Source organism: Dendrobates tinctorius, unplaced genomic scaffold (genome assembly GCF_039654945.1).
Source record: "Dendrobates tinctorius isolate UK_male_01 unplaced genomic scaffold, ASM3965494v1 ptg000079l, whole genome shotgun sequence".
Lineage (NCBI taxonomy): Eukaryota > Metazoa > Chordata > Amphibia > Anura > Dendrobatidae > Dendrobates > Dendrobates tinctorius.
Window position 1 is genome coordinate 1,360,851 of NW_027361747.1, and position 17,918 is coordinate 1,378,768.

The 17,918-nt window shown below is 45.2% G+C and overlaps 1 protein-coding gene across 3 annotated transcripts in view; it reads left to right on the plus strand.

Moving 5' to 3' along the window:
- LOC141096712 (torsin-1B-like) overlaps nt 1-17,918 on the plus strand; it is a 92,815-nt gene that overhangs the window by 377 nt on the left and 74,520 nt on the right. The window lies entirely within an intron of this gene.

Below are 17,918 nucleotides of genomic sequence, written 5' to 3' on the forward strand. Positions count from 1 at the left end.
GTACCCTAAATAATATACATTGCACATTCTAAGTAAAAAAAACTAACCTGAAGTTTAAGTAAAAATAAAATGTATGGCTCCAATAACTTTGAAAGTGGATATGTCTGTACAAAAAAATCTGCTGACTTTCTGAACAAGAGCATCAACAAAATTGCCTTCAGTAAATTGATTACATTACAAACTTAGCATCATACAGCCTCCTCCCCTCTTTAGTTGGTTGTTCTCACCCAGGTTTTTTTATGTTCATTGGTAGGAAAAAAATATTTCGGTATTTTTTACATATAGGTGTTTGTGTGTATTTAAAAAATACACGTGTGTATGCACAGCAGGGAGATGATAGGAAAGGGCCCAATCTCTGACAGCGGCATTTAATGTGTTTGCATCGGAAGCGCGTCACTAATCCCACCCATCGGTGACTCCGTCACATGATCGCGGGTCACCAATGGGTTGACATGATAACCATACTGCTGGAGACCTTTGGTTGTCATAGCCAGATTGCTATGGGCGGCGTCCGGTGGTCAGTGTTTATAGCAAGTGAGCATTTCTGCTGCACACAGGCGACCTGACAATCTCCTATATGTAGCAGAGGCGATCAGGTTATCACAGCTTCTAGTCTCCCATGGAGCCTATTGAAGCAAGTGAAAAAATTTTAAAAAATGTTTATAAAAATATTTAAAAAATAAAAGTTCAAATCACCCCCATTCGCCCCATTCAAAATAATAAAAAAAATACACGTATTTGGTATTTCCGCGTTCAGAATTGCCCATTCAATCAAGCTTAAAAAAGTATTAATCCGATTGGCAAATGAGTCAAAACGCCAGAATTACATTTTTTTGGTCGCTGCAACATTGCATTAAAAAGTAATAACTAGTGTTGAGCATTCCGATACCGCAAGTATCGGGTATCGGCCGATACTTGCTGTATCGGAATTCCGATACCAACATCCGATATTTTTTCAATATCGGGCATCGGAATCGGAAGTTCAAAGTTGATTGACAGCCGAAATGACGTCATCATGATGCGCGGTGTGTGCGCATCATGATGCGCCGTCATTTCGGGCCTTCCGGGGGTCTCTGCCGGCCTGCCGGGGGGCTGTGTGGACTGCCCGGGGTCTGTACCAGCCTGCCGGGGGGCTGTGCTGATGACCGGGGGTCTGTGCAGGCATCGTCCGATGGGACTACAAGTCCCATCTGGCGATGCCTGCTACCATGACAGTGATTGACACATTAGCCAATGATGGGACAGTAGTAGTCCCATCATCCAGCTAATGTGTTAAATGTTTAAAAAAAAAAAAAAAAAATACTACATACATACTACATGCATGCTACATACATACTACATGCTACATACATACCACATATATACTACATGCATGCTACATACATACTACATGCTACATACATACTACATATATACTACATGCATGCTACATACATACTACATACATACTACATGCATGCTACATACATACTACATGCTACATACATACCACATATATACTACATGCATGCTACATACATACTACATGCTACATACATACTACATATACACTACATGCATGCTACATACATACTACATACATGCTACATACATGCTACATACATACTACATACATACTACATGCATGCTACATACATACTACATGCTACATACTACATGCTACATACATACTACATACATACTACATGCATGCTACATACATACTACATGCTACATACATACCACATATATACTACATACATACTACATGCATGCTACATACTACATGCTACATACATACCACATATATACTACATACATACTACATGCATGCTACATACATACTACATGCTACATACATACTACATGCTACATACATACTACATACATACTACATGCATGCTACATGCATGCTACATACATACTACATGCTACATACATGCTACATACATGCTACATACATGCTACATACATGCTACATACATACTACATACATACTACATGCATGCTACATACATACTACATGCTACATACATACTACATGCTACATACATACTACATACATAATACATGCTACATACATACCACATATATACTACATACATACTACATACATACTACATACATGCTACATACATACTACATACATGCTACATACATACTACATGCATGCTACATACATACTACATGCATGCTACATACATACTACATGCTACATACATACTACATACATACTACATGCTACATACATACCACATATATACTACATACATACTACATGCATGCTACATACTACATGCTACATACATACCACATATATACTTCATATATACTACATGCATGCTACATACATACTACATGCTACATACATACTACATGCTACATACATACTACATGCATGCTACATACATACTACATGCTACATATATACTACATGCATGCTACATACATGCTACATACATACATACTACATACATAGTACATATATACTACATGCATGCTACATACATGCTACATGCTACATGCATACTACATACTACATATATGCATCATACATACTACATGCTACATACATACTACATACATACTACATACATACTACATGCTACATATATACTACATACATACTACATATATACTACATGCATGCTACATACATACTACATGCTACATACATACTACATACATACTACATGCATGCTACATACATACTACATGCTACATATATACTACATACATACTACATATATACTACATGCATGCTACATACATGCTACATACATACATACTACATACATAGTACATATATACTACATGCATGCTACATACATACTACATGCTACATACATACTACATACTACATATATGCATCATACATACTACATGCTACATACATACTACATACATACTACATACATACTACATGCTACATATATACTACATACATACTACATATATACTACATGCATGCTACATACATACTACATGCTACATACATACTACATACATACTACATGCATGCTACATACATACTACATGCTACATATATACTACATACATACTACATATATACTACATGCATGCTACATACATACTACATGCTACATACATACTACATACATACTACATGCATGCTACATACAATACATTCATACAATACATACATAGACATACAGTACATATAACATAGAGTAACATACTTACCAATACTTGTCACATTGGGAAATTCCCACACAGCTTTTACCATAAAGTGAGACTAGGGACTTTTTTTTTTAAGTGGCGGAGGAATACAGTGCGGAAGGATACCTACCTTCCGTCATTGGATTCCTGCAGCCCGTAGAGAGCGGCAGCATCAGCTGATGCTGCAGTTCTCTACCCAAGATCGTCGTGGAACACACTCGTGGACTGCTTCGGATCATGGGTGAGTATTTTTGTGGTTTGTTATGTTAATATTTATTCCGTAGACGACAATGGCTTCGGGGAACAATGTGACAAGTATTGGTAAGTATGTTACTCTATGTTATATGTACTGTATGTCTATGTATGTATTGTATGAATGTATTGTATGTAGCATGCATGTAGTATGTATGTAGTATGTATGTAGCATGCATGTAGCATGTAGTATGTATGTAGCATGCATGTAGTATATATGTAGTATGTATGTAGTATGTATGTAGTATATATGTAGCATGTAGTATGTATGTAGCATGCATATAGTATGTATGTAGTATGTATGTAGCATGTAGTATGTATGTAGCATGTATGTAGCATGCATGTAGTATGTATGTAGCATGCGTTCAGTATGTATGTAGCATGCATGTAGTATATATGTAGTATGTATGTAGTATGTATGTAGCATGTAGTATGTATGATGCATATATGTAGTATGTATGTAGTATGTATGATGCATATATGTAGTATGTATGTAGTATGTATGTAGTATGTATGTAGCATGCATGTAGTATATATGTAGTATGTATGTAGTATGTATGTAGCATGTATGTAGCATGCATGTAGTATGTATGTAGTATGTATGTAGCATGTATGTAGCATGCATGTAGTATATATGTAGTATGTAGTATGTAGCATGTAGTATGTATGTAGCATGCATGTAGTATATATGTACTATGTATGTAGCATGTAGTATGTATGTAGCATGCATGTAGTATGTATGTATGTAGTATTTTTTTTTTTTTTTTTTACATTTAACACATTAGCCGGATGATGGGACTACTACTGTCCCATCATTGGCTAATGTGTCAATCACTGTCATGGTAGCAGGCATCGCCCGATGGGACTTGTAGTCCCATCGGACGATATCAGCACAGCCCCCCGGCAGGCCGGCACAGCCCCCCGGCAGGCCAGTACAGACCCCCACAGGGTGCACAGACCCCGGGCAGTCCGCACAGCCCACCGGCAGGCCGGCACAGACCCCCGGCAGGCCGGCAGAGACCCCCCGGCAGGCCCGTACAGACCCCCGAGAGACTGTACAAGGGCAGGAAAGGGTTTTTCCAATTCCGATACCGGAAGTCTCATAGACTTGAATGGGACTTCCGGTATCGGCATCGGCGATACCGATACTTTTTTTAAAGATCGGCCGATCCATTCCGATCCGATATTTTGAAGTATCGGACGGTATCGCTCAACTCTAGTAATAACAGGCAATCATAAGATCCTATCCACACCAAAATGGTATCAATAAAAACGTCATCTCGGTTCACAAAAAATAAGCCCTCACCTAACCCCAGATGACGAAAAATGGAGACACTACGGGTCTCGGAATATGATGGAATTTTTTTTTTTTTAAACAAACTTTAGAATTTTTTTTCACCACTTAAATAAAAAAGAACCTAGACATGTTTGGTGACTACAAACTCGTAATGGCCTGGAGGTCAGTTTTAGCAATTAGTAAACCTGGTAAAAAAAAAAAAATCCAAAAAACAGTTGTGGAATTGCTCATTTTTTTTCACTTGGAATTTTTTTCCTGTTTTTGAGTACATGAAATGGTAAAACCAATGGTTTTGTTCAAAAGTGCAACTCGTCCCGCAAAAAGCAAGCCCTAACATGGCCATATTGAAGGGAAAATAAAAAAGTTGCGGCTCTGGGAAGAAGGGGCGCGAGAAACAGAAACGCAAAAAAACGAAAAAGATCTGTGGCGTGAGGGAGTTAATATTATATTGATGGGATTTTGACACCTGACTGTTTTCTTTTCTTGATGCGGCCATAATGTACAAAGCTGGAACCGAATTACTCCATACACCGTGTAGTGGCCATTCTCGGGTACTGCAGCTTAGCTCTGATTTAGGTCCGGAGCAGCAGGCAGAGCAGACCACCTGAATGGTATGCCTATGGACAGAGAGGGTCGGTGCACAATGGTTTAGGTCTTTGTGGTGTTCTAGTTTTATTATAATGTCTCATACAAACCCTTGAATTTGTGTCTTAAGTTATAATGCTGTTCTCTTCCGTTTCTGTCATCTCCGGGAGATGCTGGTATCCGCCAGTAAGGGGCTGTAGCACTAAACAGAAGTTATATTATGGGCTGCAGTAAACATTTTACTATTTGCTTGATTTTGCGAGACATAAAGCCAGACAGGCCGGTGTGCCTGAGACTATTTATCATTGTAACTGTTCACTTTCAGAGTTTCTCTGATTACTTGTTCTGGTTGTAATATAATGAATGTGTTAATCATTTTTCTTGTACCTGACAACAACATTATTCAGTACAGATCTGTTCCATTATCATACACAGTCGTGTAAAGGAAAGAGAAAAAGCGTTGATTTGGAACACGGCAAATATACAGCTCATTAAAATGTGTGCCTGGATCAGAATTGTTATTTAGATTTTATTTACAGTTAGGTCCATATATATTTGGACAGAGACAACATTTTTCTAATTTTGGTTCTAGACATTACCACAATGAATTTTAAACAAAAGCTGAAACTCCTAAACCCTTCATCCAATTTTAATGTGGATACCCTCAAATGAAAGCTGAAAGTCTGAACTTCAACTGCAGCTGAATTGTTTTGTTTAAAATTCATTGTGGTAATGTCTAGAACCAAAATTAGAAAAATGTTGTCTCTGTCCAAATATATGGACCTAACTATTTGTCACAGTTTTAAAAGTAAATAACTTTTCTGGTATCCCGTTAATGCCTACGTCTACTGCTGCTGTAGAGCGAGTCCAGAGACCCCAATGTGAGTACAGCATGCTGAATGTCAGGCCATAGGCCAGAGTCATCTGAATTTCCCTTTAAGGGCAGGGGCAGATCAGAGGATTATGCACATGTCAGATTTTGTGCCTTGGATCCCGTTGGTCTGAGGAGATAAAACACTAGATGCCCTAGCTAGATCTGATTTTCTGATCGCAGTCGACCATGCAAGTCAATGAGTCCGTGGAAACCATCCGACTGCACTCGGAAGACATTGGCTGGCAAAATGACGAAGATGAACACTTTTTTTCTCCACCTTCTTCCAAGAGAATCGGATCACACTGTGGTTACACTCGGATCAGAGATTGATAAGTGTGTGATTAGCATAATTGACCCCATTCTCTCGGATTGGAAAATCTACGGCCATCTGCTTCTGTCCGAAAAGGAATGATCAACATGATCCACCGCCCCACAATGTTTATTGCTCTCGGAAAGATAATGTCAAGCAATCCTTTATTTAAATGCAACCTGTCTTGTACACAAACACTTAACCTGAAGATATAGGGTTAATCTGCAGGTTGATAATGTTACAATGCTATTGGACGGCTGCCAGCCTTCAGTCATAGAGGCGGGTCCAGAGCAACTGCAGTCGTTGCTCACAGCATTAGCACACCAGTTCACTCTGTACAGGTGTAGGGAAGGTACATGCATCTACAGAATCAGCTTCCTCTGGGTACTTCTCAGGCAATAACAGTCCCTCTTCCAGGCTACCCCCAGCAATGGAGACACAGTCTGAGTGAACTTTATCACTTTCTTTCCTGAGTATTTCACACGTTACATCCAAAAGTTGGTACATTGTGGCATTTGCATGTTTCCTCATCTTTCTCTTTCTGGCTGTCACTTCTGTGCAGTACACGCCCGGACCGGACCATCCTAGACTGCTCCCCAGTTCCTTCCTGGCCAACCTTGCCATGATGACAATTCCTTCTGCCTGTTTTACCCAAGACTCGAAATCATCAGTCACCAGGTTTGGTTGCCTCTGGTAAAGCATCCGGCCCGTCTGTACCAAACTCGTCAAAGCCCCAGCTTCCTTCACATCAGCTGTCCAGCCTACACATGCCCTAAAAGCATCGGCCCAGGCGACAAGTCGCCACATCTTTCCGTTCCTGTACTGGCCCACTGCTATGACTCACAGTGGCTGTGGGTAACGTGGGCTGCAGCACTTGAACATTGCATGGCTGCCAAGCTGTCCGGGCCTATAGCCCATGTGAACACCAGGGCACCCTAGCCCCGTCTGACCTAACTTCCTAGAAACTTCTCTCTTACTACGCGGCAGCCCTTCCTACAATTAACCCTCTATGAATGTCCTATCAGCTATACCCATAGAGGCCACTAGTATGCCCCCATCTAGTGGCCCACAACAGAACTACACTTACCCCTGACTATGTAAACTATATACTAAAGTGCCTTCCTCTAATATCCCCAAAAGGATGCACTAACTTGACCTAACTGTACATGCACAACAGTCAAATTACATTATGCATTACTATATTACAGGTACACAAGGCAATATATTACAGCTTTCTACAAAATGGTAACACATACATGTGGCAATACCATAAATCATGAGCGGTAATACATAGTTATACATGTCGCAGTGCCGCAGGCATTTATACACATTTGTAAACTTCAACAACCGGAAGACAGAGTAGAATCACTGCAGACCTCTGCCATCAGCTGCACCCGGGGCAGGTGCCTCGCCTGCCTCCTCCCCCAGATACACCTTGGGAAGGTCCAAATCTTGCATTGGGGCCCATCAGACTATATTTACACCACTGCTGCAGGAATTAAAGAAGGATGAGACCCCCCTAGAATTGGTATATTCTCTGTATGGGCCTCATAGTAGTTCCTGTTATACGCATGTCTTTGCTTTTGTAGGTATGTGTGCCGACTGGGGGGTGGTCCCTTTTTCGCCGCAAACAGACTGGAGACAGAAACCGATGTGCGTTCAACAGGTCCTCTTTATTGGCCGTCCTCCCGACCACCACAGCAACACAACAGCAGCACGACAGCTTCTACGCACAGGCTCGGGTACTTTTCACCTTCTTCTCTGTCCTTTACAGTGTCGTCCCTCACGGCTCTTTCACTGTGGCTGCCTTAGGCCCACCACCACAGTGCTTCACCTGTCTGAGTCCGTCGTCTGGTACCCCTGGGCTTCCTCTGTCCTGCGGCTCTCCTGTCAGGGCCACCCCCCTGACTGTTTCTCCTTCCAATCCCGCCCGGAGTTCTTCTTCTCTGTCTCTTCCTCCTCCAGTCTCCTGCTCTGCTGAACTCCTCCTCCTGGACTGGCTCCTTTCTGGAACTCTCTCTCCCTATTTATTCCCCTCCCTGGGAATTTTCCTCTCGAGTCCCCGTACCTCCGCCCACCATGACTATGTGGTTTCCTAGCCTTAAGCTGCTGTTAAGCCCTTTTCTCACAGCTCCCTGCCTCCATCTTGTGGCCAAATCTGAGTACTGCACAGTCTTCTTTTCCTGCTGTTCTCTGTCGCCCCCTAGTGGCCAAAACCCAGTACTTCACCATCTTCCAATCTTACTTGCTGTCTCCCCGCCTACATATTCACCAGTTCACGACAAGAACTTTTACAGCACATTTTGCATTCACCTTCCTACTGCAGACAGGTCCACAGATCAGTCCACTTCCCTATATACTCCTTCCTTTTACCATTGTCGTCACCGACAATCTCGTTCCTTTCATTTTTTCTTTCTGAAGCTTCCCCATCTTCTTTTTGTCTGACTGGTCGTTAAGCAAAGCCCATGATACATGGGGAGCCAAACGAAACCGGGAGCAATCATGCTCCGAGTAGCTTATGGCTTTATGATAATTCCTTCTTGTTGGGATAGAACCACCCGGATTTCTCAACGGGTGCGCTTCTCCCACTTGTCTCACTTTCAGCACCATTTTTCTAAATTTGGAGTGCAGCGACCGAGGCTCGGGCCTACCAGATCACCGCAAGCTTCCCTCTTTCATTTTGGGGCATTTGTGATACTCAGATCCTGATCTATGGGCCACTGTCTGTTTCAATTCTACACACTTTCTTGCACCTTCAATTCAAATTAGTCATGGTAAGCATTTTTCCTTACTTCAGTACCCGGGACCTGTTGAACATTCTCTTATTTTAACATTTTACACTAACTATACATAATTTCAACACATTACTTTTTAATAAGTATAACATTTTAAACTCCTTTTTTCCAACTCTAAACTTTTCTGAGCCAAAACATAGGCTTTAGCGCTCCTCCTTCCTTTGAGGAAAGCACCCCCCCATGCATCCCCGCCATGTCAGGAGTAGGGATATTTTACCCCCAGGAGATGTAGAACAGTCCCCAGGCTGTGCAACGGTGCACTGCAGTCCCGGTAGTCCGTTTTTCTAGTGGTGCTCTGGGCCATCTCCTGACGGCCGATGTTCCACCGACAGCAGGGAACTCAACAGCCGTGAAGTCCTCGGGATGCTTTAACTGGCCCTGGGCCCCGAGTGTCCTTGATGCCCGGGACCCAGGAGTCTTCCTCTCCTTTACAGGGGGGTCATGTCCTTCCGGGTACGCGATGACCGTCACAGCATAGTAGCCGCAAGGGCAGTATTCTTTGTAGTAGGAGACCCGGTCTCCCATCTGCAGGTCCCGCCCGTGCTTGATGGAGGCCATGTTTAAATACACTTTGTGGCCGGTCTCCACGTCTCAAATAAACCCGTAACCCTTCTCAGCATTGGTGTATACGAGTTGCCCGGTAGACCGAGGGACAGACATGGCTGCCTTCCCCTTTTCGTGCAGCAGCGCCCAAACCTCCCGCTCTTTGGCTTTCTTCTGCGTGATGAAGTCAGCGATCCAGACAGAAGGCCCAGTGTAGACCGTGGAGCCTGACGAGTGGGCCACGGCCGGAGCCTAGAGCGGAGCAGAGGCGGCCACAGGCGCTGGCGGAGAAGCCACAGCCGAGGCCGAGGAAGGGACACAGGCAGCCGCGGGTCCCAGTGAATAGGCCAAGGATGGTACCGAGGAGGCTGCGGGCATCAATGAGTAGGCTGCATCCGGGGCCGAGGACGGGGCCGAGGCGGCTGCAGGCACCGGTGAGTAAGCCGCCACCGGAGCCACGAGTGGAACGGAGGTGGCCGCGGGTGCCGGCAAGCAGACCGCAACCAGAATCAGGAGAGGAGCGGAGGCGGCCGCAGTGATCGGTGATAGGGCTGTGGATCCTGGTAACCCGGCTGCAGCTATAGTCGGGAGTGGGTCCGAGGTGGCGGCTGGCCCTGATGGATAGGCTGCCGCCGGGGTGTGGAACGCGGTGGGGGTGACCGTGAGCCTTGGTGAACAGGCCGCAGCGCCGGAGACATGGGACGAGGCACCGCTGTTATGAATGAGTCACCGTAGGAGGCAAAAACAGAAATACTAGCTAAGTCCAGAAAACCAGAGAAGTTGGCAGCTATCAGATTGCAGACCCATGAACCTATCAACAACAACTAGCAGTAGCCGTGGGGGGTTCCTACGGTGCCCTAGACCCCTCGATCACAGCCGGAGAACTAAATAGCCTAAAGACAGAAAGGGAAATCTAAACTGCCCCAGAGCAGACCCCAAAGCAATAGGCAGCCCCCAACATATAATGACGGTGAAGCAAGATGAAAAAACACTCACACAGATAGAAAGATAGGTTGAGCAAATGATGGGGCCCAAACTAACTAAATAGGACAGGATAGAAAAGCTGCTGTCTGCAATCCGCCAAAACCCTATCAAAACCAGAGCCAACAGACTGATAGGGAAAAAAGTCCTGAAGATGCTAGGCTTCAAAAAGACTAAATCAGTACTCAGGTATTTTCTGAAGACAGAGCAAAAAGGAATTCAGCTCACCCCAGCAGGGAATGGCAGAAATCCAGAAAAACAAGGCAAAACAAAACCAAAACACAAATGCAAAAAGCAGAGCAGAAAACTTAGCTTTTGAGGAGCAGGAATCAGACTGGTCTCCTAGAATCCCTCAGAGAAATCACCCGCAAGGCAGAAGGGCGTCGGCTGCCTTATATCCAGTCAGCAATTCCAGTCACCCAGTCATCATCATTCTGCTCAGGTGCTTGGTAATCAGCCTCACTACCTTCCTTCACCAGAAGAGGGAGTTCATCAGACCTCAATGGTGAAGGGGAAAATTAACTCACAACAGTACCTCCCCCTTGAGGAGGGGTCACCGAACCCTCATCCATGCCACCAGGGCGATCAGGGTGAGCCCGATGAAAGGCATGCACCAATCTTTTGGCATGAATATCAGAGGCAGAGACCCAGGAATTATCCTCCTGACCATAACCCTTCCTCTTAACCAAATACTGGAGTCTCCGTCTAGCCAGACGGGAATCCAGTATCTTCTCTACCTCATATTCCATGTTACCTTCAACCAATACAGGGTCCGGAGGTGCCACCCCAGGAACAACTGGTTCAACAAACCTCTTCAACAAGGACTTATGAAACACATTATGGATTTTAAATGTGACAGGAAGAGCCAAACCAAAAGAGACCGGATTAATAATCTCCAAAATCTTGTAAGGTCCAATAAATCTAGGCTTAAACTTAGGAGAAGCCACCTTCATAGCGATATTTTTTGATGATAACCAAACCATATCACCAACCTTAAACTGGGAACCAATGGTCCTATGTCGGTTGGAAAACCGCTGGGCCTTTTCCTGGGAGAGAGATAACTTATCCACCACTTGGTCCCAGATCTGGTGCATTCTCTCCACCACAGTGTCAACACCAGGGCAGGCAGAAGGCTCCACCTGCCCTGAAGAAAATCGAGGATGAAACCCAAAGTTACAAAAAAAAGGTGACATCAAAGTGGCAGAACTAGCTCTATTATTTAAAGCAAATTCGGCCAAGGGCAAAAATGAAACCCAATCATCCTGATCAGCGGAAATAAAATATCTCAAATACGGCTCCAAGGTCTGGTTTGTTCTCTGTCTGCCTATTGGTCTGAGGGTGAAAAGCAGAGGAGAAGGACAACTGAATTCCCAGCTTGGAACAGAAAGTCCTCCAAAATCTAGACACAAACTGAACTCCTCTGTCAGACACAATGTTCTCAGGAATCCCGTGCAAGCGAACCACCTGTTGCAAAAACAGGGGCACCAACTCAGAGGAAGATGGCAACTTAGGGAGTGGTACAAGATGAACCATCTTAGAGAACCTATCACAAATCACCCAAATAACAGTGATTCTCTGAGAGACAGGCATATCAGAGATGAAATCCATTGAAATATGGGTCCATGGCCTCCTGGGGACCGGCAAAGGCATCAACAACCCACTAGAGCGAGAACAAGGATTAGACCGGGAGCAAGTCCCACAGGACTGCACAAAATTCCTGACATCACGAGACAAGGCGGGCCACCAAAAAGACCGACTCACCAGATCTCTAGTACCAAAAATACCTGGATGACCAGCCAATGCAGAGCAATGAACTTCAGACATCACTCTCTTCTTCCACTGGTCAGGAACATACAACTTTCCACTGGGACAATGCTCAGGTTTGTCCTCCTGGAATTGTTCCAGAGCACGTCTCAAATCGGGCGAGATGGCAGAAAGAACTACCCCTTCGCCTAAGATGGTAGCAGGCTTGGTCACCACAGGAGAATCAGCAAAGAAGCTCCTAGAGAGGGCGTCTGCCTTGACATTCTTAGTGCCCGGAAGAAAAGAGACCACAAAATCAAAACGTGTAAAAAACAAGGCCCACCTAGCCTGTCTAGGGTTCAAGCATTTGGCCGACTCCAGGTAAATCAAATTCTTGTGGTCAGTGAGGACCACGACTTGATGTTTGGCTCCCTCCAACCAATGTCTCCACTCCTCAAATGCCCATTTCATGGCTAACAGTTCCCGATTCCCCACATCATAGTTACGTTCAGATGGAGAGAACTTTCGGGAAAAGAAAGCACAGGGATTCATTTTAGATGTTACAGGATCCTTTTGGGACAAAACAGCTCCTGCACCAATCTCAGAAGCGTCCACCTCTACCTGGAACGGGAGTGAGACATCAGGTTGCCGCAAAACCGGGGCAGAAGTGAATCTTCGCTTCAGCTCCTGAAAGGAAGAAACAGCCTCCGGAGACCAATTCAACACATCAGCACCCTTCTTAGTCAGATCAGTCAATGGCTTGGCAATACTAGAAAATTTTGCTATAAATTTCCAATAAAAATTAGCAAAACCCAAAAACTTCTGGAGGGCCTTCAAAGAAGTGGGCTGAACCCAATCATAAATGGCCTGTACCTTGGTCAGGTCCATTTCAATAGTTGACGGAGACAAAATAAATCCCAAAAATGAAATCCTCTGTACCCCAAAAAGGCATTTCGATCCTTTGACATACAGGGAATTCTCCCTCAAGATCCGGAACACAGTCCGAACATGTTCCACATGAGAATCCCAATCCTTGGAGAAGATCAAAATATCATCCAGATAGATGATCAAAAATTTATCCACAAAGTCTCGGAAAATGTCGTTCATGAAGCACTGGAAGACAGAAGGGGCATTAGTGAGCCCAAAAGGCATCACCAGGTACTCAAAATGTCCCTCCGGAGTATTAAACACCGTCTTCCATTCATCCCCATGCTTAATGCGGATAAGATTATACGCCCCCCTGAGGTCAAGCTTGGTAAACCAGCAAGCACCTTTAACTCTGGAGAATAGATCCGAAATCAGGGGTAACGGATACTGATATTTAATAGTAATTTTGTTGAGGGCACAATAATCAATACAAGGCCTTAATGAACCATCCTTTTTGGCCACGAAAAAAAACCCGGCACCTAAGGGTGAAGAGGATGGTCTAATATGACCCTTCTCCAACGCCTCCTTAATATAGGATCGCATAGCCTCGTGCTCGGGTACAAATAAATTGAAGAGCCGACCCTTGGGAAATTTACACCCCGGGCTCAGTTCAATTGCACAGTCATAACTCCTATGAGGAGGCAAAGACGCAGACTCATTCTCACTAAATACATCATAAAAGTCTGCCAAATAGTCAGGAACATCATGCGACTGAGGAGAGGTGGAAAAAACCGGAGCCTCACTAAGGGCACACCGACAACCCCAACTCACCACAGACACAGATTTCCAATCCAAAACTGGATAATGAATTTGCAACCAGGGAAACCCCAGAACAATGGTATTATGCAACACCAAAAATCTGCAATTTTCTTGATGGTCTGGGGCGACCCGCATACCACCTGGGTCCAAAAGTGAGGTTTATTTTTCGCCAAAGGGGGTAGCATCAATCCCCCTCAAAGGGATAGGCGTCCGCAGAGGTGTCATCGGAAATCCACAACGTTTAGCAAAATCCAAGTCCATTAGGTTCAGGGCTGCTCCCGAATCCACAAAAGCCTTGGCGGAAAATGTGGACAGGGAGCAGATCAGAGTAATTGCCAGAAGAAACTTAGGTTGAACACCACCCACAGAAAACGTGTGTGCAAAACGTTTCTCTCGTTTAGGACAGACAGAAATAATATGCGAGGCATCGCCACAAAAAAAACACAGCTTATTACGCCTTCTGAACTCCTGACGTTGCTCCCTGGACAAAACTCTATCACATTGCATAGGTTCAGACACTTGTTCAACAGGTGGCAACACCTCTCGTGCAGTCCTGCGTTCACGTAAACGCCGATCAACCTGAATGGCTAATGACATAGAATCGTCAAGACCAGAGGGAACAAGAAATCCCACCATAGTATATTTTACGGCTTCTGACAAACCCCTCCGAAAGAGAGCTGCCAATGCATTATCATTCCAGGTAGTAAGGGCCGCCCACTTTCGGAATTTTTGACAGTACAATTCTGCAGAATCTCGACCCTGGCTCAATGCCAACAGGGTCATTTCAGCCTGATCAATAGCATTAGGTTCGTCATACAACAACCCCAAGGCTTGAAAAAATGCGTTCACATTAGTCAGAATAGGATCATCTGGTTTCAAAGAAAACGCCCAATCCAGGGGATCGCCAAGCAGCAAAGAGATGACAATTTTAACCTGCTGCGCAGCTCCCTGACGAGTTAGGCTTCAAGGCAAAAAATAATTTACAATTATTTTTGAAATTCAAAAATTTAGACCGATCCCCAAAAAACACATCAGGAGTAGGGATCTTTGGTTCCGCAGCATGTGAATGAGCAATGTAGGCGGAAATTCCCCGCATTTCCGCAGCAAGCTGCTCCACACGATCAGGCAATTGCTTTATCTCCATTGAGAGAAAAAAAAATTCCCCCTACGGCCTCAGAGATATAGAGGAAAAAATATACACACTTTTTTTTTTTTACAATTCTTTCCTGCTATTGAGTACCCTAGGATCTGCGGTGTGGCGGGTGATTCTGTTATGAATGAGTCACCGTAGGAGGCAAAAACAGAAATACTAGCTAAGTCCAGAAAACCAGAGAAGTTGGCAGTTATCGGATTGCAGACCCCTGAACCTATCAACAACAACTAGCAGTAGCCGTGGGGGGGTACCTACGGTGCCCTAGACCCCTCGATCACAGCCGGAGAACTAAATAGCCTAAAGACAGAAAGGGAAATCTAAACTGCCCCAGAGCAGACCCCAAAGCAATAGGCAGTCCCCAACATATAATGACGGTGAAGCAAGATGAAAAAACACTCAGACAGATAGAAAGATAGGTTGAGCAAATGATGGGGCCCAAGCTAACTAAATAGGACAGGATAGAAAAGCTGCTGTCTGCAATCCGCCAAAACCCTATCAAAACCAGAGCCAACAGACTGATAGGGAAAAAATCCCTGAAGATGCTAGGCTTCAAAAAGACTAAATCAGTACTCAAGTATTTTCTGAAGACAGAGCAAAAAGGAATTCAGCTCACACCAGCAGGGAATGGCAGAAATCCAGAAAAACAAGGCAAAACAAAACCAAAACACAAATGCAAAAAGCAGAGCAGAAAACTTAGCTTTTGAGGAGCAGGAATCAGACTGGTCTCCTAGAATCCCTCAGAGAAATCACCCGCAAGGCAGAAGGGCGTCGGCTGCCTTATATCCAGTCAGCAATTCCAGTCACCCAGTCATCATCATTCTGCTCAGGTACTTGGTAATCAGCCTCACTACCTTCCTTCACCAGAAGAGGGAGTTCATCAGACCTCAATGGTGAAGGGGAAAATGAACTCACAGCACGCCGCCAGGCGGGGCGGCTCGGAGTCGTTGGCGTGGGTGTTGGTCGACCCTGCAGGCGGCTGCGGAGCCATCAGAAGCCGGGATCACTGGAGAGCGGAAGGCTGAGTGGGGAGGTTGAGGGCCGGTTTCAGGGCCCTGGGCCTAGATTGGGAAAGGGACATGGGGGCGGGAACTGCCTGCGGTGCCGCCGGCTGGGCCGGGGGAACTCTCACCTTCCCTGGTGCTGCAGCTCCCGACAGGCCATCCTGCAGTTCCTCTAGCAGCCGATGATCTTCACCCCGCCATCCGGCAGGGCCAGCCTCCAGGCCCAATGATTCCGTGGGGAGAGTCCGTAGAGGTTCCTCCGGCAGCTGCTCCGGTAGGGTCCGGGGTCGTTTCTCTTCCCGGGTAGGTGTCCGTGATACCGACAGAGGCTCCCAGGGGCAAGTCTTTCGACGGGCCTCGATCTCCTGATGCCACCTCCATTTCAGATGTCCGATGCCACGAGAGCTGAGGCGTCGCATCTCGTCCGATGTCCAGAAGCTCAATGGCGCCAAGCAGCCGCACCCAGCCTCTTCACCAGGGCCACTCCCGTTCTTGGGTGGGGCATTGGTCGGCCCCTCCACCCATCTTTCAGTGTCCAGCGAGAGCGGCCAGCTGTCACTAGATGCACACCGCTCCCCCCATGGGTGGGTTCGGCATAGCCCCTGATAGTCCAATCTGGCAGCAAACTCCTGCGACTCTTTCAGGCGCATGTAAGCCACAGGCATTTCTGCAAAGTCCTTTTCTTCTGATTAAATCCCACAATCACAGTCCAATTTGTAATCCACAGCGGTAAATCTTCAACCCATTCAGCTCGGGTACTTTGGATCTTCGGTGCAATCTTACCGCTGACGTTGGTGTTTTGGCGGTGGTGATCCTGCCGACTACTCCAAGTGTAGGTACGTGTGCCGACTGGGGGCTGGTCCCTTTTTCGCCACAAACAGACTGGAGACAGAAACCGATGTGCGTTCAACAGGTCCTCTTTATTGGCTGTCCTCCCGACGACCACAGCAACACAACAGCAGCACAACAGCTGCACCATGGGTCTGTTCCAGACGTAGTCGGCACCATCAATTTCAAAATCCTATTTCAAAGTACTATTTCTAAGTACTGTTGAATTAGACTAGAATCCTAGAATGCATTTGGCCACTCATGACTCCTACAGTATTGTCATCATCACCATCTGACCGAGATGTTCTTCTGCTCCCACAGGTGTGCATTGCTGAATTCCACCCCGCTCTCCCATGCTCCTGAATGCCCCATGTGAACTGCATTGTATTTTATATGGTATGCATTGCTGAATTCCACCCCTCTCTCCCATGCTCCTGAATGCCCCATGTAAACTGCATTGTATTTTATATGGTATGCATAGCTTACCCATCTTCTAGTCTCCATAATTGTAGTCCATCTTGTTATCTTTACCACAGATCTAAGTGGTCTGTATAACCACTTCCCCCTTTTATGACCTCTGCTTAACTCTGTGCATTTGGCCTGGCAGTCACACCCCACTTTCACTCACACCTGATTGTGCTTAGCAGCACATATATTCAGCAACATAGGTCTGCTCCAGACGTAGTCGGCTCCATCAATTTCAAAATCCTA